General features: G+C 38.1%; 1 long non-coding RNA gene across 3 annotated transcripts in view; it reads left to right on the plus strand.

The window, feature by feature from the left end:
• Positions 1–1,217: 1,217 nt before the first annotated feature.
• The window catches only part of LOC138712409 (uncharacterized), a 30,519-nt gene continuing 8,439 nt past the window's right edge, over positions 1,218–23,297 (plus strand). Inside the window, exons 1-8 of one of the 3 annotated variants that reach the window (XR_011335706.1) lie at positions 1,218–1,277; positions 4,310–4,503; positions 4,818–4,897; positions 5,027–5,312; positions 6,564–6,758; positions 6,873–6,952; positions 7,083–7,370; positions 13,670–13,779. This is a non-coding gene — a long non-coding RNA (uncharacterized lncRNA). Of the gene's footprint in view, positions 1,278–1,818; positions 3,056–4,309; positions 4,504–4,817; positions 4,898–5,026; positions 5,313–6,563; positions 6,759–6,872; positions 6,953–7,082; positions 7,371–13,669; positions 13,780–23,297 lie in introns of those variants that run through there. The other 2 variants (XR_011335707.1, XR_011335708.1) reach the window with 2 other exon arrangements.

Below are 23,297 nucleotides of genomic sequence, written 5' to 3' on the forward strand. Positions count from 1 at the left end.
TGCTTCGCTCCAATAGATGACGCAATAGTAAGCACATTCCTTTCACGGTTGATCTCCTGGTTGGAGAACAGTAGTCGGTTTCTATTTCCCGCCCATGCGCTGATTCAGAGGAGGATCTCCTCCCTATCCGTTCATTTACTTGCTTTAAATGTCTGCTTCTTTCCCTGGCCGCTAGTGCGCTGTTGTCTATGTGTGTTAACTGCAGTAGAGGAGGAATGGATTGACTTTCCTCTACACAAACAATCTCGCATCTTTCTCACAGTTTTCTAGGAGCACATGAGCGCGCGTTGTTTAAAACTCGATCAACCGAGGTTTTCTTATAGCAGAGAACTTAAAAATTATCGAATTTTCCTCGAATTTCAAGGCATATATTTTATTTGGTATTTACTTTCAAAAGAAAAAAAAATGTGAGGAGGACGTTCCTCCCTTCCCTCCTCCGAGGAACCGCCACTGAACTTTAGATAAAATTTACAGTATTCCTTATAGTATTTTAGTTAAGAATATGAGGATCATTACAGATTCTAATCATTAAAAATTTTAATTTTTAATTTTTGCAATACGCGACGTTTTCAATTCCCTGAGTTATGCACATGTTTTTTACTTTTGGATTTTTTCACGAAGCAATCTAAAGTTTGAACAGGTGTGAAAATGTAGAAATACTACGTAACAAATGTGACTAATGTGTAGGCATGATCTACTCAGAAAAAGATTCTGATCTTTATGTCAACGGACAGTGGAGGAGAAGATACGATAATGAAGTGTATGATGAGTCCGATATCCTCATTTAAAAATATATATAAAATACTCGAATGAACAGGACGTGTTGCACAACAACTTCCTCTCGATCGAAAGAAATCTCTAAGAGCAAATTTCTTCTGAACCCCAAGAAAAGGAAGACCAAGAAAGAGATGGGAAGATAGAATAAAGGAAGATGCTACCACCAAGGTTCAAACCTGAGCTGTAGTGCAATTGAACAGATGGAAGGCACAATCTATTTTAGTAATAAGGAGTACAGAAGTTCTGATATACATTAGGTAAGGCTTAAACCACATTAAAATAAACTTCGCTCCTCGTGTCAGAGCGGAGAGCGAATCAGTTAGTTGCCTTGCCTTCTCAGAGAGGGCAGTGTGGACGACTCGCTCAGGTCGCTCTCTCGTTTGAAGCGAGCGGAAAGCCGCTCGAGAGCGAGAATCGATTATTTGCGTCGATTCGTTCATGAAACATCCCATCACTTCCTTTTCCGTCGGGTATCAGGATGTTCGCCACATGGTGAGGAGGTATGTCTAAAGATGAAGTACTTAAAATTGTATTAATATATTTTATTTCATTTATTAAATACCAGTGATTTTATTTAAGAAAAGAACAAGTAAAAAACTATAGAAAAATAAATAAGAACGAGCCGCATGAACTGCATATTATGCTATATGAAGGTATGTGCGAATAGGTCGTTCTGTACAGATTGGTTTTCCTTTCTCTGGCTGGAACGTAACATTTATTTGCAATACGTTGCATTTTATTTCCAGTTACAAACTTAGTGGTGTATCTTTGTTTTTAAAGCATGGTTTCACAGCTAGGTAACTAGTTTTTATAATTCAGTATAGCCTACCAATAGTAGGATGTCAGGAATTATAAATTGCTTGATATGACGTCTAGGGATAGAAATTGCAATATAAGTTTGGGCATGCCTAAGTTTGTGTTTTTCTGTATAGGTAAATGTAATAAAAATAAAATAATGGTCGGCCATCATACATCTAAAGTGACATTTTGTCCAAGTCTGCCATTACCGCCATATTGGATTTCGTAGTATTGGCAATGGGTAGGCTAAGATCGAGGCAAACAAGACTTGACCTTGCTATGTTCTCGCTTATTAACTCACCCCGGAAATTAATTCACAAGGAGGCATAGTGATGCCGGTCTGCATAATTCGATTCAGATTAGGGAATCAGTGGTCAGTTTAGTTGGCGTTCTCAAAATAAGTTCAGGTCGTAGTCGTAAGAAATAATCATGGTTAGTTACACTACTGAACAACGAATATTCATTGTGGAGACATATCTCTCAGCGGGAAAGTCTTACGTGGAATGTTTACGCAAATTTCGGCTACGTTTTCCAGAAGCTGCCCAACCTTCGAAGCAGTATGTCCTTGACTTGTTTAGGAAGTGGCGTGAAACTGGATCAGTTTTAAATAAGAAGAGACATTACGCAAAGAGAGCCCTCACAGAAGAAAACCTCGAAGATATGCGAAAAATAATGATGCGAAATCCGGGGTTATCTTCAAGACGGTTGGCCCAGGAATGCGGTATGTCGCAGCGGTCTGTTTTACGAGGACTCAAAATGCTTAATTTCAATCCGCATAAAGTGTCGGTAGTTCACAGGTTAAACGACACGGATCGTACTGCGCGTGTTAAATTCTGTCGCTGGTTTTTGCAATCTGTACGGGACGCAACTATCAACCCCTCTCTTCTCATAGTGAGCGACGAAGCTTGGTTCCATTTGAGTAGATATGTGAATTCACAGAGTACACGACATTGGGATACCGAAAATCCTCATTTGGTCCATAATGTTCCTCTTAATGACAAAAGAGTGGGTGTGTGGTGTGGGATTAGTGCGCGCAGAATAATTGGGCCGATATTTTTTTACGACTCTGTAAGCTCCCAACAATATGTGAACATCATCTTGGAACCGTTTTTTGAAATGTTGACAGAAGAAGAGAGACAAAATGCCTATTTCCATCAGGATAGTACAATAGCTCTCAAATCAAACCATTCCATGCAGGCTATTCAAAATGTATTTGGTGATAGAGTAATCAGCCAGGGAATATGGCCACCTCGTTCTCCCGATTTGAATATGTGTGATTTTTATTTGTGGAATAACTTAAAACAGAAAGTCTACAGGAACAATCCGCGCACTGTCGAAGATTTAGAAAAGGCAATTAGAGAAGTTATAAACGAAATTAATGATTCTGAATTGCAGCGAGTGTTTCAAAATTTTATTCGTAGATGTCAGTTATGTTTGGATGAAAATGGACGTCACTTCCAACATTTAATTTAAAATTCAGGTAACATATATTTTTTATTTGATTTAATAAGCAATGCGGTAATTATGTAGTAAGCATCGGCCTGGCCATCTTCCAGCAATAGTGGTTCAGGGCAAATACATTAACTTACCAAATATGTAGGTACCGGTACTGTATGTAGGCCTATGTTTTAATTAAATTTTTTTTGGAGAAACTAGTGCTGAGTTTGTTCTGATTTCGGAAGGGAAAGTCCGCCATTACTCTACTTCATTACTGACAACATAAGAAAACAAAAAATCACCGGTCTTTGTTCATCATATATGTTGTTGTTTTCTAATGCCAGGCGCTTGACGATAAAGTTATTTGACCTCTTGCACTCCAATATTTTTCAAAGATATTATCATGGCCAGCCACTGAAGCACAGATTTTGAGGTGTTCCGAATCCATTTTTTGGTTTGAGTTGCACAATGGGCAGTTAGGGGACTGATATATTCCAATTCTATGCAGGTGTTTGGCCAAACAGTCATGGCCTGTTGCCAATCTAAATGCAGCTACAGACGATTTTCGTGGTAAGTCGGGAATTAACTGTGGATTATGGTGCAGAGAGTTCCATTTTTTCCCTTGAGATTGTGTTATCAAATTTTGTTTGTTGAAGTCTAAGTATGTAGATTTAATAAATCTCTTCACAGAGTAATACGTAGATTTAGTAACAGGTCTGTAAGTAGCAGTGCTGCCCTTCTTTGCTAAAGCATCCGCATTCTCGTTTCCCAGAATTCCACATTGGGATGGTATCCATTGGAATACAATTCTTTTATTGAGTGATATTAATTGAGAGAGCATTTTAGTTATTTCTGCTGTTTGAGATGAAGGTGTGTGTTTAGAGACTATTGATAGAATAGCTGCTTTGGAGTCTGACAATATAACTGCATTTTTAAATTTATTGATGTGGCATAGAAGATTCCTGAGACTTTCACTTATTGCAATGATTTCTCCATCATATATGCGAGGCATAATAAAAGCCTAAACTAACCTAACCTGTCAAAGATTCGTTTATGCAAGCCATAGCGTGAAACTTTCGTAATGTCACCAAAGTTACGTTGGTATTACAGAGCCGACGGCTGAAAGTATGGAGCGGAGTACGAGGAACAAACTCAGTGATAGTTTAACCAAATTTTCAACATCAGAGAACACCACCTTGCCCAAAAGTCTATTCCCATGTTTACAATACCAGTACACTACTGGGCAAATATTAGTTTGCTGATTTTGTTCTTATTACTGTGTATGACTTTCTTCCAGATACCCTTGGTTCTCTACCCTGTCTGGTTGAAAATTCTGCTATCGAAAGCTGCAAAAGAAGAACCAAATTATCTCGCAGTACGCGGGCACAGAATAAGATGGCCACAGATCACACGAGATACTTATTCCATGCACATTTCAGTGTTCATCAAAATTCTGCAGTTCATGGGGAAACTTTTTTCCGAAATGTGTAGGTATGTATATATGCCGGTTCTTCTAAGGAGGTCATTTGTTTCTCCCCTTCAAAATTTTCTAGAGCTCCTTCATTGGAGTAGCGTAACCCGGAGTGAGACTAGTGGCCAACAGGCTTGGAGCTTACATATTTAGTTTCTTGCAGCCCCGAACCCCTTGCAAGGACACGTTTTGCGTACCTTTTAAATTTGTCCTCCCAATTCTCTGTTTTTCGATTCTTTCTTTTTCGGAGGTCATTTTTGTGGTTTTCTGATCATTTTAAGTATTTTCCTGAGCAAATATTAATCTGTACTGCTTTCGTTCTTATTTCTTCAAGGTACCCTGGATTCTGTACCCTGCCTGGTTGAAAATTCTGCAATCTTCCATGGACAAAGTTTTTCTGGAATGCGTAGGTAGGTAAGTATTGATTTCTCGATATTTTAGATCATGACCGTACCTACATACTACATGAGGTATAATAATTTGAAAACCTGTGCTTTACGGGAAACATGCTATCTGTATTCATTACTGTCTGAACCTCCACAGGACAAGAAGGGCGACTCCAACATCCACGGGCTTGGTGCAGGTGCAGGCTTGCTGTACAAGGACACAAGTATAGCGCTGAGGACCAGTCCTTCTCGTTTCCATGGCCTGGTGTGGAATGCTCTGCTAGGAAGCGACTTCTGACGTGACGGCACCTGTGTGTGCAGCACATCTGACCCGGGCGCCGTGGTGCAGCAGCCTGCAGTGTTGGTGACCAGCACGTAGATGTGCTGTGCCTGGACCACGTGGGGATGCTTCTGGTAGAGCCCACACTGTCTAGGATGCACAGGTGAGACTTGAGGTCTTCATACATTTATATTATTCATCATCATTAAACGTTTCCAATTAGTACTGTTTTTCACGAATGATTTTTTTCACAAATTTCTTCTAAATGAGTTGCAGAGTTAAAATTTGTGTAGGTATAAATGAGGCTCGTCCTTTGGACACGTTTCACGATCGCGATTTGTCACGAATTTTGCCCCCTCCCCCTTTTTTTGAATGTAGCAATTTTCTGTGTTAAACGCGATTTTTTTTTTACAAATATTACTGAATTGTTGTTTTCTAATGCCAGGCGTTTGACAATAAAGTCATTTGACCCCTTGCACTCCAATATTTTTCGAAGATATTATCATGGCCAGCCACTGAAGCACAGATTTTGAGGTGTTCTGAATCCATTTCTTGGTTTGAGTTGCACAATGGGCAGTTAGGGGACTGATATATTCCAATTCTATGCAGGTGTTTGGCCAAACAATCATGGCCTGTTGCCAATCTAAATGCAGCTACAGACGATTTTCGTGGTAAGTCGGGAATTAACTGTGGATTTTGATGCAGAGAGTTCCATTTTTTCCCTTGGGATTGAGTTATCAAATTTTGTTTGTTGAAGTCTAAGTATGTAAATTTAATAAATCGTTTCACAGAGTAATACGTAGATTTAGTAACAGGTCTGTAAGTAGCAATGCTGCCCTTCTTTGCTAAAGCATCCGCATTCTCATTTCCCAGGATTCCACAGTGGGATGGTATCCATTGGAATACAATTCTTTTATTGAGTGATATTAATTGAGAGAGCATTTTAGTTATTTCTGCTGTTTGAGATGAAGGTGTGTGTTTAGAGACTATTGATAGAATAGCTGCTTTGGAGTCTGACAATATAACTGCATTTTTAAATTTATTGATGTGGCATAGAAGATTCCTGAGACTTTCACTTATTGCAATGATTTCTCCATCATATATGCAAGGCATAATAAAAGCCTAAACTAACCTAACCTGTCAAAGATTCGTTTATGCAAGCCATAGCGTGAATATACACTAGCTTGAAACTTTCGTAATGTCACCAAAGTTACGTTGGTATTACAGAGGAGACAGATGAAAGTATGGAGCGGAGTACGAGGAACTAACTCAGTGATAGTTTAACCAAATTTTCAATATCGGAGAACACCACCTTGCCCAAAAGTCTATTCCCATGTTTACAATACCAGTACACTACTGGGCAAATATTAGTTTGCTGATTTTGTTCTTATTCCTGTGTATGACTTTCTTCCAGATACCCTTGGTTCTCTACCCTGTCTGGTTGAAAATTCTGCTATCGAAAGCTGCAAAAGAAGAACCAAATCTATCTCGCAGTACGCGGGCGCAGAATAAGATAGCCACAGATCACACGAGATACTTATTCCATGCACATTTCAGTGTTCATCAGAATTCTGCAGTTCATGTGGAAACTTTTTTCCGAAATGTGTAGGTATGTGTATATGCCGGTTCTTCTAAGGAGGTCATTTTTGTGGTTTTCTCATCATTTTAAGCATTTTCCTGAGCAAATATTAATCTGTACTGCTTTCAATCTTATTTCTTCAAGGTACCCTGGATTCTGTACCCTGCCTGGTTGAAAATTCTGCAATATTCCATGGAGAAAGTTTTTCCGGAATGCGTAGGTAGGTAAGTATTGATTTCTCGATATTTTAGATCATGAACGTACCTACTTACTACATGAGGTATAATAACTTGAAAACCTGTGGCTTTATGGGAAACATGCTATCTGTATTCATTGCTGTCTGAACCTCCACAGGACAAGAAGGGCGACTCCAGCATCCACGGACTTGGTGCAGGTGCAGGCTTGCTGTACAAGGACACAAGTACAGCGCTGAGGACCAGTCCTTCGCATTTCCATGGCCTGGTGTGGAATGCTCTGCTAGGAAGCGACTTCTGACGTGACGGCACCTGTGTGTGCAGCACATCTGACCCTGGGCGCCGTGGTGCAGCAGCCTGCAGTGTTGGTGACCAGCACATAGATGGTGCTGTGCCTGGACCACGTGGGGATGCTTCTGATAGAGCCCACACTATCTAGGATGCACAGGTGTGACTTGAGGTCTTCATACATTTATATTAATCAACATTTAAACGTTTCCGTCCACACCTGTGGAGTAACGGTCAGCGCGTCTGGCCGCGAAACCACGTGGCCCAGGTTCGAATTCCAGTTGGGGCGAGTTACCTGGTTGAGGTTTTTTCCGGGATTTTCCCTCAACCCAATACGAGCAAATGCTGGGTAACTTTCGGTGCTGGACCCCGGACTCATTTCACTGGCATTATCACCTTCATTTCATTCAGACGCTAAATAACCTAGATGTTGATACAGCGTCGTAAAATAACCCAATAAAATAAAATATAAATAAATAATAAATTAAACGTTTCCAATTAGTAATGGATAGGGACACCTGTTTTTCACGAATGATTTTTTTCACAAATTTCTTCTAATTGAGTCACAGAGTTAAAATTTGTGTAGGTATAAATGAGGCTCATTTTTTCGACACATTTTACGATCGCGATTTGTCACGAATTCCCCCCCCCCATTTTTTTTTTTTTTTTGCGAATGTAGCAATTTTCTGTGTTAAACGCGATTTTTTTTTTTTTTTTTTTTTTTTTTTTTTTTTTTTTTTTTTTTACGAATATCACTCAATTGTATATTCATTGCTCTCGAAATTCCATTGTTTTATTTTCAATAATGAACTGTCCAAAATAAGCACGAAATTAATAAGTTTGTCTTTCATGTTTTATCATATGACTGCTCAACTCTGAAAAATGAATTTTGATAATTTGACAGCCAAGTGGCCTATCATAGTGTAGAACTGAACATAGGCCTAATGTTTTTTATATTTACGTTGCACTTTCCTTCATCTAGTGTGTAACCAGTTTTAATAATACTGGGGAAGCCTGAAGGAGAATGGGTGTTTTATCACCTATTTTGTAAATTGATTTACATGTTTAAATAGCGACTTTTTTTTTTATTACAGCAGTTTGTAGTTTTTCATCATTCTATGATGTCCCTAGTTATGGAATATCCTTCTCCATAAAGTTCCATCTTGCCATAATTCATCACCGATTCTCTTCCAGCTATAACCAGTTTGTTTTAAGTCCATTTTCACTTGTCCAACCGTCCGGTCTTGGGCCTTCCTGAGCTTATTGTGCCTTTCCGTTACTCTTCTGGGCATTCTACCTTTATCCATCCTCTTCAGATGTCTGAACCATTTTTCTTTAACTCATAATGTCTAACAACTTAATTTCTGATTTGATCCCTTCTTGTTTTCTTCTTTATACTTTTTATAAACTTTATTTCACTGATGAAATCTAGTTTTGTCTTTTTTAACCACGGTCCATGTGACAAAAAGTTGATAAACTATGTGGGATTTATTTGAACACGATAAGATTTGCAAGTAGGCACTAAATGCTGTGGAATGTTGGTAGACGTGTTGCACAACTACTGTTACTGCTGCTTCCAGCTGATGCAATCACTGAATCTCAAAATTTTCTCTTGAATTTTCAGAAAGTGTGGCAACAGTGCATTCCATTGATCAGTAACTATTTGACTGACTGAAGTTAAATTCGGTGACATTTAGGTCAAGATTTTATAATTTTGAAACTGTCACACCCAAATGGGGCATATCCATATTGTTGCACTGGCAGAAAGAATTTTAATGTGCTTAAGTGAACGTGTTACATTACCCAGCAAGGAGTACAAATTGATTGACACACAGGCCTGAAAATATCACAATTGCGATAAACAATATAAAATTAAGGGAACTTTTGCTGTTTTTTTTTTTCTTATACTTTCTTTTAAATTTCATTATAATTGCAACCCTTTGAAGCCAGTTTCATTATTATTCCTAATTAATCTCAGCCACTCAACCATCTGAAGTGAACGAAGAGAAAAAGAAAATCTACGAGCCCACGATTCAGTACCTATCAGCGAAATACAACATAGAAAAAATCACAGTTACCGGTCTCTTCTTCGGAGCGAGAGGCACCATTCCGAAAGCCTTTGTAAAGTGGAGGGAAAAATACAAGCTGACGAGAGATCTTCAAGATGCCATCGTCACCACCATTATAAAATTTTCTGTAGCGATATTTCGTCAGCATCTTTATGGTATACATTCAATTTAAATTATATTTGGTTCTATTTTTTTTTCTTATGTCTTATTCACTTTTGTTTGAAACCTGTTAACATAATTTTTCATTTTAAATTTTATTGTGAGTTATTCTGTGTCGCAGGGCAAACCCAACATATTGGGTCAGACCAATAAATTAATTAAATAGATATTACCATGCAAAATTGTTTTTCTGTGAAATACTGGCATTTCCAAAGAATGCGGGATCTTTTTTTTTTTTTTTTAATTTGTTTGAATAAATTTTTCTGATTTTGTTTTGTTCCTCAGAACACGGCCAGCAACTTAGTTTCCTCCCCCCCCCCCCCACCAATCTGCTAGAGCATGTGGTCCAGAGATTGTAACTGATACTCTCTGACATGGATACAGATATCATGGCACCAACTGTTTGTAATATTTCGATTGTTGTTTTTGAATTAAATTGTAATAATTGCTAGTTAACACTGAATTTAAGCACGAATGTTTATTCAGTGTTACACTTTTATAGCAAAATGGGACATCCTCGCATATAACTGTGTGCGTGCGATCAAATGCATAAAATGTGTGACAGTAGCATTTTAATGTGTGGCTTCAGTGGAGGGAAAGAAAGATACCAAATTGTATCCTTTGCTAAAAAGAAGGTTCTTGTTTGTCTTCCCTTTTCCTTTTTGGTAACATAATTGAAACTATAGTCATTTACTTAAACATAACGTAGATGTGGTAGGCATATGTCCATTACCAAATTATATATCTTATTTTCATTTGCCCCTCACATATACATAAAATGTTATTTTTAAAAACATTTTAAAATTTAATGCTGTAATTTCACACCTCTAGTTACGATTATTACAAGCTATAATGACACATCATTTTTTTAATCTACAACAACATCTGGAAAACAAATTTTCAGTGGATACTATGCCATATTGGTACTGAAGGAAATGAAAAGGCTGATATTTTAGCAGAGGAGGACACCCAAATTAAACAGTTATTAAGAACCAACTACATGATCATTCTTGCACACGTGCAAGTAAAACAAAACCAAGAATTTAAAAACAGTGGTGCTGCAGAAAAGATGGGAAACCATTTTTGAAACAAAAAATTTGATTCCTGATTTTTTACAAAGAAAAAACTGTAGAATCTTCTTGATTAACTATTGGCCATGATTGCTTGAGTGCACATCTTCTCAGATTGAACATTTGCACCTCACCAGCTACAAACAGACAGATACTATAATGAAGAGAGAACATCTACTACAGTAGGATGGGTATTTTGCGGGCTAGAGGGCTGTGGTCTGTCAGTGTTATAACCAAATGTTTCATCCACTACTCCGATAGATGAAACGTTTGGTTATCACACCGACAGACCACGGCCCTCTAGTCTGGAAAATACCCATCCTATCAACTCCAGCTATGAAAGCCTACATTCTAAGATGTACTACAGTGTCAAGCAGTATCTAAAAACCAAGAAGATACACCAACCCTATTGGGACGCTAGATGGAAAATGGGAGAAATCTAAAATCCAGAGCATTAGCAAACAACAGTTACGACTATGACCGGTTAGTTACATTTGCAAACTGCTTGTCACAGCCTGAGGCTGTCTGCAAACATGCATAGACATGTATACTGGGCTGCAAAAGAAATACCGATACGAAATTATATCACTTTCCAATGACTTTAGCAAACATGGCGAGGTGGAAAGCTATTTTCCTGAGATTAGTTTAAAAAAAAAAAAACGTGTAAATACGGCTTTTATAACATGTTCACGTTATTATTTAATGATTGATTTTATATTATTCATATACTTTTATTTTACAACATTAATAAGAATACTACACGAAAATAGTGAAACTGCAGTTTATATGGCATTCCACAGCCTTCCTTATTATTCATGGATGCTATCATTGTTACAATCAATATGCAGTATATGGCCAATTACGTTTCATATTTTATTAACAAAAAAAATATCAATTTTATTATAAATATAAAAAGCCACCGGCGTAGCTCAGTCGGCTAAGGCATTTGCCTGCCGATCCGGAGTTGCATTTGGGCACAGGTTCGATTCCCGCTTTGGCTGATTACCTACGGGTTTTTTCCTAGGTTTTTGCCAACCATAAGGCAAATGTCAGGTAATCTATGGCGAATCCTCGGCCTCATCTCGCTATCACCAATCACATCGATGCTAAATAACCTCGTAGTTGATACAGCATCGTCAAATAACCAAGTAAAAAAATTTATATATATAATTTTATTATAAATGCAGATACAGAATTGAAAATTGAATGCAATCTCTTTTGTGTATTTATATTGTTTCCTAAGCAAAGTCCTCGTAACACGATAATATTTCTAATCAATAGCGACTTCGACTCGGCATTTCTCTTGCAGCCAATGCACAGGAGATGCAGCTGCATTGGGTCTGCATGCATTAAAGTGGTTCTTATATTCATCTGGTAGTGAGGCTGGCTAAAATTCGGATCAGTGATCATACTAAATGCCTTTATGGAGCAGTTGCCCATAATTTTTATTGTTGTTTTTGTTGTGTAGTGCCTTGCATCTGGCAATGAAGCCATTAGCAGTCGTGCTTTCCAATACTTTTGAACTGTAGTTTCTTCTGATCTTAATGCTTCACAGGTCTTCAAATTTTTATTGTTTATTGCCACACCAGTTTAATGCTTCATACTGATGAGTACTGAATTCTCGCGAGAAGGAGAAAAAAATTGATTTCTAGTATTACTGATGTTACCTTGATTTAACAGTGTCTATTGACATGTGCTTTTTAAAGGAATAAGTTGAGCAGTCATTGTTTGGGAATGGAAGGCGAACACATCTTATTCACACTAGGGGTGTACCTGGAGAGTTCGGCCTCGTGCCAGGTACTCCACTGGTCACTTGGGCTTACAGGGAGTTAACCCACGTCATTGGTCTTCACACACATTAGGTAATCAGATCAGAGCCCTGTTCCATAATAATTTACTCTCCTACTTCAATGGAATATTCTAGAGAACGTAAACAGTGATGATGCTTATGTCACGTTATAAAAACAAAATTTTGAGGAAAAATTTAAAGGAAAACGCGAAAATATGATATGCTTATTTTACGTTAAAGGAACTAAATTAAAAATATTATTTTTAAATTCTTCAATTTAATTTCAATGAAATATTTGGTGATCACAGACAAGAAAAACTTATTTCAAGTGATACATATCTGAATTGTTCTAATTTCATTCTTCTCTCTCTGTATTCCCCATGTTTTCACCCTATTCTTCTTTTCATGCCTTTGGTCTCGTTTGTCTATGCGGATGACGTGAATTTGTTAGGAGAAAATGCACAAACGATTAGGGAAAACACGGGAATTATACTTGAAGCAAGTAAAGACATAGGGTTGGAAGTAAATCCCGAAAAGACAAAGTATATGATTATGTCTCGTGACCAGAATATTGTACGAAATGGAAATATAAAAATTGGAAATTTATCTTTTGAAGAGATGGAAAAATTCAAATACTTGGGAGCAATAGTAACAAATATAAATGATACTCTGGAGGAAATTAAACGCAGAATAAATATAGGAAATGCCTGTTATTATTCGGTTGAGAAACTTTTATCATCCAGTCTGCTGTCAAAAAATCTGAAAGTTAGAATTTATAAAACAGATATATTACCAGTTGTTCTTTATGGTTGTGAATCTTGGACTCTCACTTTGAGAGAGGAACATAGGTTAAGGGTGTTTGAGAATAAGGTTCTTAGGAAAATATTTGGGGCTAAGTGGGATGAAATTACAGGAGAATGGAGAAAGTTACACAACACAGAACTGCATGCATTGTATTCTTCACCTGACATAATTAGGAACATTAAATCCAGACGTTTGAGATGGGCAGGGCATGTAGCACGTATGGGCGAATCCAGAAATGCATATAGAGTGTTAGTTGGGAGGCCGGAGGGAAAAAGACCTTTGGGGAGGCCGAGACGTAGATGGGAAGATAATATTAAAATGTATTTGAGGGAGGTGGGATATGATGGTAGAGACTGGATTAATCTTGCTCAGGATAGGGACCAATGGCGGGCTTATGTGAGGGGAGCAATGAACCTCCGGGTTCCTTAAAAGCCAGTAAGTAAGTAATGTCTCATTGTCTTCCCCTTGTTTTCCTTGTTTTCCCTCCGTTCTTCTTGTTTTGTTAGTGTGTTGCTGTAACAGTACATTGTTTTGACCCTGGTGTGATAGAAAATGTTTATTTTTGCAGCCAGGAGAAACTGAACATGTCATTGATCATGCCTGGGAGGAAAGTGACGTGAAGCTGGTGTCGGCTGGACTGGATTTGGAATGGAGGTCTTCACAAATTACAGCAACAAGGCAAGTGTCTTTGTTTGAAATATTAAAAACACATGATACACTTGACAATTACTTAAAAGTAAATGGTTTTTACTTTTCCATTACACAAAGAGTAGAGAAGTATTATACTGCCAAATGTCTGTCTCGAAATTTTCACACGAACACAATTTTAAGCATCCCTGACGCCATCTAACTCAACATCTGTCCCACATTTCTTACAAGTTGGGTCCTCTGTGAGGTCCAATACATGTAGGTGTTTATTCAGAGGGAAATGTGTCGTTAGAAGTCCTTACTAAGGTTAGGTCTTGTTTAGTGAAGTCAGGTTTTGGCTATTTCATGACTGATGTAGATCTCCAGACTCCTAGTTTGTTTGATTATACATTTCGATATTCCGACATGGTTCTGGACCACAGCACTGCTTGGTCGGTAAATCACCATGTCTTGGGACCCAAATGAGCTTACTCTATTATTTCTGGTTAGATTTTCCAGAGTGATCCTGCATTCTTCAACAAGCTTTTGAGTGTAGTCAGTATTTACTTCATGCACTCAGAGCAGCCCAGCTATCAGAATAATAGTAATATGCGTTACAAGAGCGGTATGTTGAAGTTTTCATGGTCGAGGAAAAGTTTGAAAAAGCGAAACATAGTTGAGCTTTTTTAATTTCCGAGAATTGAAAGAAAACATACTGCTCGTGTATCGTACATTATTTTGTGCGAAGATCGTTTATTACATACCTGAAAGAGGAATTTCTAATTAGTTGCAATGAAATCTCCATCTTGGTTTCTGTTCAATGACGGCAAATTTGCAAAACAAAAATATCTATCTTCAACATTGTTGCTTTAAAATGTTTTCTGTGTTTACTGTACTCCAGCAGGCCGTGATATACGTCTGTCTTTTTTTTTCCCCCAGTCTATGGAATCTTGTTGCTTTTTCACGGCTTCCTTAATGTTACATGCATCATGAATGCAGTAACTTTAGTGGAGTTGTAGAGTTTACTTAATTTTTGCAAATATTTAAAAACAATAATTAACAGTGCAATTTAGGTGAAATTGCAGTGGTAAGTTTCCAATTTATAATTATTACTATGTTGAACGTCTCTAAAAATATGTTAAAAGCCTAAAGCAGTAAAACCAATATGTCACTTAAGCGGTAAGAAGAGGGAAATTGTTGTGTGTGTTAGACTGGGAATACTGAATGTGGAATTTTAGACTTTCCGCAGATTGGTTTTGTGCGGAAACCAAGCAAATACACACGATCTCGCACAAATGTAGATATTCCTGTCTTTGCAAGATCTGTTCAGATTTTCCTGCATGCAAGCTAGAATAGCAAACACTTCAACTTGGAAAACCATAGTACACTGACAGAGAGGGATAGGAATTGTAGCCCTTGGCCATATACCATAGATTCCCACACCAGTACTGCTATTTTGGAATCATTACTGATCCATACCAGACTTCTGGCTGGGAACTGGTCAATATAATCTCCCTCCCATTGCTCCCTAGCAGAATAATGCAAACAGGAGGGTTGAATATTGAGCAGGAAGATTCATACTGTCCTGTCTCATTTCAATACTGAATTAATAGTTTAAAATAAAAGATTTCATAGCCTCAAATGAAATAAAGTCATAATAAATATTAAGATTTCACCCAAAAATAGCAAAATAACTTCCAAAAAACCTTTAACTACTTTAACTAAAAAGATTTACTCATATTCATTGTATAATGTCTGTTGCCATTTTCTAAACATATGCGTGACAAAGACTCCCTCTATCCTTTGGCCAAGGCCATGGAGACAACATAGCTGCGTTTTGGATTGTCATATCTAGAGGAGGCAAACACAGCTGGGAAGGGCTCTTGTCGGTGTTGTCACCATGGCTCCTGTAATGCCTAGACATGCAGTCTATAATCTTTTCGCTGTAAGAAAAATCCTAATATAAACAATAGCACGTGACTGAAGTGAGGCTTCATTGGCCGCTGTTTGGCGCCATAGATTCTCAGTACGTGTTCCCGCCTACTGTTGTACATTGTTTCATATTAAACAGGAAGGGCAGCACTGCTACTTACAGACCTGTTACTAAATCTACATATTACTCTGTGAAAAGATTTATTAAATCTACATACTTAGACTTCAACAAACAAAATTTGATAACACAATGTCAAGGGGAAAAAATGGAACTCTCTGCATCAAAATCCACAGTTAATTCCCGATTTACCACAAAAATCGTCTGTAGCTGTATTTAGATTGGCAACAGGCCATGATTGTTTGGCCAAACACCTGCATAGAATTGGAATATATCAGTCCCCTAACTGCCCATTGTGCAACTCAAACCAAGAAATGGATTCGGAACACCTCAAAATCTGTGCTTCAGTGGCTGACCATGATAATATCTTTGAAAAGTATTGGAGTGCAAGAGGTTAACTGACTTTATTGTCAAACGCCTGGCATTAGAAAACAACATTATTTCCCGTTACTCGTCAAGTAGGCCCAACCTCACTACAATGCAATTGTTTGCTTAGGAAACATTTACTTTATAATTACTGTGATTAAAACTCACTTAACTTATTATACACATTTAAGACTATTTGTTTTTCTCCGCTTTTGAGAGGGTTTCCACTTTTATGTTTAATAACCATACACACCGAGGATACAGAAACCATGCTTCAGTACCATGTGCTTACGTGAACAACTACGAGCTCAAGTGACGCCAGCTTGTTACAAGAACAGACTACCTCGGTATTACTGTTGGTATTCATCCGCGTTCATAGTACATAACAAAATATAAAAGTAGCTTTTCTTTTACATAGCGTTTTACATATGAGTGAAGTTATATGTTTCATTGTATTTAACAACTAGAATTCAAATGTTTATATTCAAATAATACAAGATTATGGTTTCCAAATACGAACTATTTTTTTCTGCATCGTATGAGTGGTTTGACTGGGAGCTAATCACGGGTATGACAGCAACGTGCTTGTGTTTACATCAGGATTTTTCTTACAGCAAAAACAGTATAGTAAGGTCCTTGCCTGACAAATCAAGGTCTGGGCCACCATACAACTGCTGCTTACACTATCATGTGGTGTTAAAACAGCAGGTTGTAGCCCCAAGTGCTTTCAAAGGCTCGTCTATAAGCCCAGAAAGCAGGAGTAGCCTTTATGGTAAAATTTGAATTGAATTGAGCACTATGGCCCTGCACTGCGATCTTGTTCAAATCCATTGCTCTAGCCCTCTGGTAACGCGTTCCCAAACACATACCGGCCGACCACACTAAGGTTCTCTGGTCCAGGTTTCGAGCAGGCAACCTCACTCGTCCCTAGGCCAACCCCCTCCATGCGCCACCAGTCAGCGTTCGGGGAACACTACAGAATGATAATGAAATGGAGGAATGGTGACTGAATGATGTAAATGCCTAATTTGGGGAAAAACGGGAGAACCCCGCGAAAAACCCCAACTGCGATCTTATCTGCCACAATATGGATTTTTTGAATGAAAAAATCCCAAACCTGACCAGGAATCAAACCCAGGCCACCTGTGTCACAGTCTGAAGGCCTGACCACAGTATAAGAAGAATCAGTAGGGACAACTCTTGTCGGCACCTTTGATGTTGTTGGTACTAAATTCAAGCTCAGTAAGGTCTAGTTCTCAATGATTCCAACTATGTCGCTAGTATCAAACCACTATCAAAATATTAGTTAAATATTTATTTATTTTATTGGTCACTAATACGAATAATGTTGTATATATATTATCTATCATTAATATTATGTCGCTAGGAAGTCAAAATACTTATATCCATTGTTGACGTTCACGTTGGCACTTCACCACAACGGACGCCATGATGTATTATGTTGTACTTGGATCAGTATTACCAACATAAGCCTCAAACAGTGACTTGAACGTTAGCGTCAATTAGTGAATATTTTCATGATGATCGCATACAGAAGTAATTATTATTGTGGTTATATTGCCATTCCTTTGCCTCATGTCTTTAAAATTGTTAAAAGATGAGTAATGAATGTTCTCAGTTAATATTAAACTATGCCAGCCTGTCGTAGATGGAGAACCATCTGGTGGAGGTTCCAGATAATACACCCGGTTTCGTGACATGTGCACTCAGAATTTGTTCCCACGAAATGGCTTAGGTGTCTTTACTGTATGTTCTCTATACTGTGGTCTGACCATTCAGTCACCGCAGAGCTTTTGGTAAGATAGTTCATTTGATTTTTTTCAAATCGCTTGGACACCTAAGATGACCCCTAGCTGGCTTTATGCTTACCAAAGAGAGAAACTCGTGGTATTTCCTAGTTTGCTTTTCTCCATGAATGAATCCATTTCGGTTTTATTTGGGTTTAGACTAGAGTTAATCCCTATCAAGTCTGTGCCAGGCTCAACAGACTAGACCTCAGCATAGCCCTGAATATAAATATCACAAGGCCCCTCAATAAGGGACTTAAAATACCCCTCCCCCTTTGGGAGCCCTCTGGTAACATTAAACTGTCATTTAGACATGCTTTAACTACTCCCTAAGAGAGAAAAGGCCGCTCCCACTTAGCAGAATCGAATCGGAATGATACATCTGGTGTCCCTCACATGTACTGGAATGTAACCGAACAGAAGCAAGTGTGTTGCAGTTTAAAATGAACTACGTAATAGCTTTAGAACAGTTACGTGAAGAGGCGAAAAAATAAATACATATCCAAAACCAGAAAAGGAAATGCTGTGTTCATGATATTTTAACTAGACACACACATGGGGAATTATCCACTTTATTTGACAAGAAGAAACAAAATATCGTTCTATAACGCTTTTTTGGAATATAATTTTTACATGATGTTTCCATTAGTTTGCTTGTGTCGCTGCAAACTTTATCACAGGCATAATTATTACGGTAATACTTTTGTGTTTTGTCATAAAATAGCAGATAATTTTTAACAAGATTTTTTTTTTTTTTCGTTCATATTAATGAATTGTAATTTTCTGTATACATACTATTTTAGCAACGATTTTTCAATAAACAAATAACACTACCAAAAAATATGCATATGGCTCATTTGTTTTTCCACAAAGGCTTCACGAGAACATACGTTCATACCCGAAACAAATTCTGTTCCAGCAGTGGAATAAATATTCTAACTCAGTGGGTCGCGACCCCCTGGGGGGGTCGCAGAATGATTTACAAAATAAAGCAAAAAAATGCCTATTGTTGCATTTATAATAATCCGTGGCGCTACAGCCCATTAAGGGCCTAGACCGACCAGCCAGCTGCTGGCCTCACGCCCACATGCCGAAGTAGAGGTGGACGATCATCCAACCAGAATGGAGGTATCGTGTGGTTAGCACGATGATCCCCCCAGCTGTTATAGCTGGTATTCGCAACCGGATTTCGCTACCTATCGTAGCTCCCCAAGTGCATCACGATGCTGGGTGGGCACCGGTCCCATACACTGGCCGAAATTTCATGAGAAAATTTCTTCCCCCATGAGGACTCGAACCAGCGTGCATTCCATAATGCGAGTCCTAGGCAGGATGCTTTAGGCCACGGCGTGGGACTTACGTTGCATTTAGAAACATAAATACAAACAACATAGAACATAAAAATTTAAAAAAAAAAAGTTTAATTAATTACAGCGAAAGTAAAAAATAATGAATGCTATAAATATGTCTGTTTTTTGAGAAAATAGCTTCTCAAATCTTTGCTCTGTATTCAATATGCACACAATTGTAACATTTTCAATTTGAAAGAGATTTCTCGCTTTTGTTTTGATGACAATCATAGACTGGAAACTGATTTTCAAATCTTCGCTCTGTATTCAATATGCACACAATTGTAACATTGTAACAATTTGAAGGAGATTTCTCGCTTTTGTTTTGATGACATAGACTGGAAACTGATTTTGCATAAATACCAGTTTGTAAATGCTATCAGAACTGTAGGAGTTATTTTGCAAGCTCGAGGTATTTTTACATTCTTTTGATCTAAAAGTAATTATGCTCTGTGAAAAAAAAAAAAAAAAAAAAAGTATACTTTTAACCTTCCATATCTCAATAAGTCCTTTTTTTCCCCCCCAGCCAGTTGAATGCAACGGTTTAAAAATGGATTCAGTATCTGTCTATCACTGTCATGATTGTTTTGAGTTTCTTTCAGAAAATATTCAAAAAGCTGCTGTTCAAAATTGTGCGCACTTAAATTGTATGTCTGCAAAAACAAACTAAGAATTTGTCGTGTCATATGATATGTAGCTAAATTTTCTGTTATTTCTTCAATACACTGGAATGAATAAATTTTCTTTTTGTCCAGTAATGTCTACAAGAAATCAAGTTTCCTTATAAATTCGTCGATTTTATTTCTAGCTGTTATGTTAACATCTTGGTCTCGCGAAGTAGTATTCAAAAGTGTTCTGTTTGAAAAATAGGTTTGCATATTGCATATTAATACTGAATACCCCTCATTTTTGGAATGCAGCTGCTAAAATATACAACTAGCATCGTGCTTTTTACCCATCATTTGTAAGAGGAGGAAATTCATAGTGAAACTTAGTGGAACACGTGTCATCAGCAAATAGCTGGATACACTACAAAGATAGATAGAAATGGGGTTAATTACTGGTATTGTAATGAAGGGTCACAAACAAATGTCTCGCCCAGAAGTTTGGAAACCACTGTTATTCCTGGCGTGACTCCTCCTCTTTGCTTATGTCTTAGGAATTGAAGGCTCTATAAAGTCTAGGTAGGTAGTATCATTCGCCATTTTTGTTCTTTCGTTGCTGAGCTACCATATGAGGAATCTATTTGCCACACTGTTAAACATTATCATGTCGTAGCTTCTGTGATAATAAATCAAATGCACTGTAATTCAGCAAATAATTGCGTGGCAAATAACATCTTCATGTGCTTTCTGCGAACGCCAACGAAAGAGCCAAAATGGCGGGCAATTATATTAAGTGTTTATCGAGCCTTAAGAAATGAATAACGTCTTCATAAGCGAATCACAAGAGAGACACATTTAAATGTAGCCGACTTGCAATGCGATTGGCTGCCGGAAATTAGAGTGACGGGACTATAGCTAATGAATTCGATTTGACATGCCGCTTTCTGCTATTGTTTATTTAAATACATTGTAAAGAGAAATTCTGTTCGATTCAATTCTGCCAAGGGGAGTGAGCCTTAAGGCCCTTATCCACCTATTTAAGTAGTTGTCGACTTGTCGATATCTCTTCTGTGTATAACTTGATGTTACGAGTTGAAGGATGTAGGCCTACTATTATAAATTGCTTCTTTGACATCCAGAAAAATCCTCAAAGCACTGAGACCCTGGTTAGCTGCTCTTTCTGTCCTTGAAACAAGGTGATGGACAGAGTCAGTGGGTTTACCAGGTAGGAAGGCATATTGTGTGCACTTCTTATATATCAACCAATTTTTCCATTGTCTTGAATATAAACATAGACCAATTGATCAATAGGATTTAGCTAGTATAAAATCACTTCTCCATTCCTCCAACATTTCGGAATGTATCCAGTTGGAATGCAGGATCGAAATGTTATAATCAGTTTGATGATTATATCCGGCCCTTATTGTAGTAACTCCGGATCTACCAGGACAGCAAGCATATTGCTCATAGCTTTCCTGGTGATCTAAAGGGTAAAAAGCTACGAATAGCTCATTTCGCCCTTCATAGGATACAACTGCAGAAGCTGTTTCATACTCTTCATGTTGTGTTCATCGACCTGTCTTTGTTAGATCTTGCTCAACATCATAAATAAAGAGATGCTGTTTCATTAGATGTTTTCACATCACTTTGATTGTGGTGGTAAATTCACATCAGGAAAAGATCTAGATCCTAGTCTGGTGGACGGATCCTTTTCTAAAGTTGCTATTTTTCTGATGAAAACGATAGCTTCTCTCATAAGCTTGAATGATACAGGTAGCCAGGACCTCTAGCTCCAACACATTGGCTGCGTTCAGCTGGGACAGCGCTAATTCAGCTAATCATTTTTGCTGAGTTACAGCAGCTGTGAGTTGCTGAACGACCATTGCAAAATGTCCGCTGTGTTTACAAAGAAACACGCTGCTATTGTTCCGTCTACTTCGGAATATATGATACCATTGGTCGTTGCTTACCCCCTCCACTTTCACCGGCTAGCAGCAGGGTTACAGCAAAAAAAATTTTGCTACGAAAAATGGCGGCCGCTATTTCAGCGCTGTCGGCCAGCAAGGTGTTCAGTGCTGTCGCTATTTCAGTGCTACCTCAGCACTGTCCCGGCTGAATGCAGCCATTGGTATAATTGAAAGGTCTGGTAAACACACTACTAGCTTTCTTAGGGGTCTCTTCAATGAAGGTCAATGAAAATGGCCACTACGACTTTACTATACAAGTCAGCTATTAAGAATGGATTGATTACTTTTTATGTATGCTATAGTATAATTGGCGGCCGGGTAGCTCAGTTGGTAGAGCAGCTGGCTATGGACTGGAAGGTCCGGGGTTCGATCCTAGGTGATGACAGGATTTTTTCTTGTTACCAAACTTCCAGAACGGCCCCGAGGTTCACTCAGCCTCCTATAAAATTGAGTACCGGGTCTTTCCTGGGGGTAAAAGGCGGTCAGAGCATGGTGCCGACCACACCACCTCATTCTAGTGCCGAGGTCATGGAAAGCATGGGTCTCTACCTCCATGCCCCCCAAGCGCCTTCATGGCATGTTACGGGGATACCGTTACCTTTTTATAGTATAATCTAGCAACGCATCCCAAAAGAGGAAACGTGTGAGTGAGAGCCCTGACTTCTCGAAAAGGTTTTGCAACACGTACACATCACTTCATATTTGAATACACCAAATCCTGGGTAACTTTATGATCTGTCAGACTGCTATATCCTCCTGAGTCCTGAGACATTTTTATTTTTTTTATTATTTTTTTATTTTTAAAGTTCAATATAATTCTACACTTCAAAAACGTCACTGAAATGAGAAAAAATGCTGAAAAAATTCTGCAAGTCTCAAGAGATGTTAAAAGCTTGACAAGGACAGAAAAGAAGTGATTGATAACTATTCCAACTAGTGGCAAATTTGAAACTAAATGCATGTATGAAGTATAGTAAACTATACTCCAGGACACAGGAGGATACTGCTTTTTAAGACCTTGCAGTGAAGACTACATTTACTACTATGTTTAACACAATGTCACTTGCCAAATGGCGAAAACACTATTATTTTGAAATAACAAATATAGAACCATGACAGAGACAACAAAGATGATAAGGCTCAAGACAGTAAGGATCGTGGCAAAGGACCACGATAACGAATTTGACAAAGAAAGACCAAAATAAGGACAGTGATAAACAAAAGTACCACAAAGACAATGACCACCATGACAGTGACTAAGAAAGATCATAACAAAGACAAGAGGGACCAAGATAAGGATGATGACAAGCACCATTTTGTGGACCACGAAAAAAACCACAATAAGAAATTTGACATGTACAAAGACCACCATGATAGCGACAATTACCGCAAAAAGAAATGCGACAAATACAGCACACACCATG

This window comes from Periplaneta americana, chromosome 2 (genome assembly GCF_040183065.1).
Source record: "Periplaneta americana isolate PAMFEO1 chromosome 2, P.americana_PAMFEO1_priV1, whole genome shotgun sequence".
NCBI classification, from domain to species: Eukaryota; Metazoa; Arthropoda; class Insecta; order Blattodea; family Blattidae; genus Periplaneta; species Periplaneta americana.